Genomic DNA, 3,366 nt, shown 5'->3' with positions numbered 1-3,366 from the left:
TTGCAGCACATCCACAGTTTAAAATTCTGCAAAATGAGTGAGAATATTTTCAGCAGCATCGTTCTGAATGTCTTCTAATGTTGTGTGGCTATCAATGTAGTGGGTTTAGTACATTTGTACAATGGCTTAAAGGAGACCTTAGGTTTTACTTCCAGAAAAATTTATAAATTAGATCCAGATCCATAAGTGTCATGAGTGAGAAGTCAAGGTTTGACTAGGTAGGGGGAGATTTTCTAATATCATCATCATGGTCATCATCATCATCATATGATTCATGAATCCGTCATGAATCAATCGCTGCAGAGCGCTGTTAGGTGCTATGATAGTTCCAAAGTAAGGTCAAAGTAACTCAGTTCTCATCTTTGAAGTTATTATTCTATCAGGTGAAATGATACAAATATAACCACATAAAAAGGCATATAAGTCTTTGTTACTCAAAAAGGGGGAGCCTCTCAGCCACAGCATAAACAACACTTGAGCGCTCATAAAATCGCAGCTGTCAGTCTCCACTCCAGCTGACTCATGTACATTCCAGTTTGTGAAACATTCGTGTAAATAATGTATTATGGGAACATAAAAGAGGAAGAAATTACTTCTGGTAGGATGACAAAGCAAGACTTGTAAGAGAAATGAGGACCGAGATGGGCCTTGAGAAGAGCTGACGGGCAGTACGTGCGAAGACTGGAAAATGATCAAACAGTGGACTAGAGAAAAGGAATAATCCAATAAGCAGATGCATTATGAGGAAAGTGGGAAATGCATTTGAAAGATTGATTAGGAAAGGTACATGATCCCTCCATGTTTAGAAATAATGGTAGTGATATAATTTTTATGTTAAGAGTTTTATTTTTTACAAAATATATTCATTTCATTAAGTCCTATGGGATCCATGTGTGATAGGGCTATTTATACACTAATTCAGAGGTAGATTAATGAAAAGTTAAAGGCTTTTATGCTAGCTCCATGAAGCTATACTTCCATTGTCATCTTCTTTACATTATTTCATGCAAGATGTCTATAAACTTGGGTGTTTTCTCCCTTTTAGGTCACATAGAGTCCACTTTTTTTTTTTTTTTTTTTTTTTTTTTTTTTTTTTTTTTTTACCTATGTCTGTTTCTAAATTTTTCTAATTATCACTGGGTTTTGGCAATTTGATTATGATATAAATTTTTGTTTCTTAGATCTGGAAAAATTCCAGCCACTATTTCTTTAACTATTTTTGTTCTTCTTCTCTCCTTCTGATGCTCTGATTAAACATATTTCAGCTTGCATGATGCCACTACCCAGTTCACCAGTGTTTTCTCTGTTAGACATTTGTTTGGATGGTTTTTATTGCTACCTTGTCAAGTTTACCAATTTTTTAGTATGCTGCAATCCAGTATAATTTTCACCTCAGCTAGTGTAGTTTTTATTTCTAGAAGATTCATTTGGTTCTTTAGTATTTACATCTTTCATGTTTTTCTGCATTTTGCTTAACATTTACTTTTAAATCAAGGGTTAGTTACCTGTGGTCTGTGAGTCAAATTCAGCCAGTGGCTTCTTTTTTGTATGTCCTAGGAGTTGAGAATAGATTAAACTCCAAAGGAATTTAAAAAATGAGAAGCCTACAATGGAGATTGTATGTGGCCTACAAAGCCTAAAATATTTTACTACCTGACCTTTTTAGAAGAAGTTTTCTAATTCCTTATTTAAATCTCTTATTTAAATATTACAATAACTGTTTAGAAGTCCTTGTCAATTCTGTTATCTCTGTCACTTCTGGGTCTATTTTTCTGTTATCTCTGTCACTTCTGGGTCTTTCTATTGACTCATATCTTTTTCCTCATTTGCTGCTGCTTCCTAAGTCTAGTGCTTTTTAATAGGAGGTTGGATGTAATGAATGTTATGTGGATGAATGATTGTTTTCTTGTGGTCTTTCTTTGTGTTTGTTTTGCCAGGTAGTAAAATTATTTGTAGGTCATTGTCATAATTTTGAGGTATTATTTAGGGGGCTATTTTAACCATATTACCAAAATGTGACTTTTTTAGTGCTTCTCTTCAGTGCCCTTGTTATAGTTTAGATATGAGATGTTCCCCAAAAGCTCATGTATGAGACAATGCAAGAGAGTTTAGAGGTGAAATGATTGGGTTACCAGAGTCTTACCCTAATCAGTGCATTAATACACTTGAATGGATTACCTGGGTAGTAACTACAGGCAGGTAGAGTGTGGCTGGAGGAGTTAAGGCACTGGGGGTGTGCCTTTGGGGTATACATTTTGTCCCTGGGGAGCAGAATGTTCTCAGCTTCCTGGTTGCTGTGTCCTGTGCTGTTTTCCTCTGCCATGATGTTCTGCCTCACCTCACATCTAAAGCAATGGAGTCGGCTGTCTATGAACTGAGACCCAGGAAACCATGAGCCAAATAACTGTTCTTGTTAGTTCTATTGGTCACAGCAAACAAACAAACAAACAAACAAAAACCTGACTAAATAGCCCTTCATATTCAACAAGATCTCTTTATTCCAGTTAATAGGCTCTAGAATTCCTTCTTGGCTCTTGATATTGTTCAGTTTATAGCTCCCTGGAAGGGGAAGTGCGTCGACTTTTGTCCTGCTCTGTGGAGTTTCATCCCACACATACACAGATTATGGGTCTCTTTCTTTGTCTAGTTCCTCCCTTTACCATATTCTTCTTCACAAGTTTCATCTTCTTATTGCACCTGAATTCTTCTTTCTGTTTCTTCAACTTGGTAAGACCTGGGGCTCTGCTTGGGTTCTCTCCCCAGTGTAGCAACCTAGACTTGCCTGAAGAGGAAAGATGGGCCATGATAGGGCTCACCTTTCTACTCCCCATGATACCACTGGTTACCAGTGACGAGCTCTGGTCCCCCACATGTTGAAGTATAACATTAGAGAAGCTCGCCAACACAAGCATATAAAGCAGGGTTTATTTTAAAAGGGGTAACGTAGACTTTTCCTGGGAGAGAGAAGAGGGGGTAATAGCTGGTATCCTGATATTCCAAGAAGTGAGGGTGTTCTGCCTTTTATATGTCCTGGGTTTCTTTTGTTCTCCTGTTCCCATCCCCCGTATCTCTCTCCTTCTTGCATAGTGACTAGGCTCAGGAGATGCTCAATGGGATGGCCAAAAGGTGAGAAGCAGATGGGTCAGAGGGGCCTAGGTGGAGTGATCCAGCAGGAAGGGGACCCAGGGTGCATTACTTTACAGCTTTTAAAATTCCCTGTAGGGAGGGACAATTCCTGGGACAGGTTGGAGCAGGGGCAGGTTATCTTGAAAAGGATGGAGGAAGGGCTCTGAAGGAATTAAAATATTTCAATTCCTTCATTCTCTGGATCTACCCTTGCCTATCTGCCTAATTCTGGCTTCACCC

This window comes from Ictidomys tridecemlineatus, chromosome 4 (assembly GCF_052094955.1).
Source record: "Ictidomys tridecemlineatus isolate mIctTri1 chromosome 4, mIctTri1.hap1, whole genome shotgun sequence".
NCBI lineage: Eukaryota > Metazoa > Chordata > Mammalia > Rodentia > Sciuridae > Ictidomys > Ictidomys tridecemlineatus.
Note: the sequence above shows the minus strand (reverse complement) of the source record.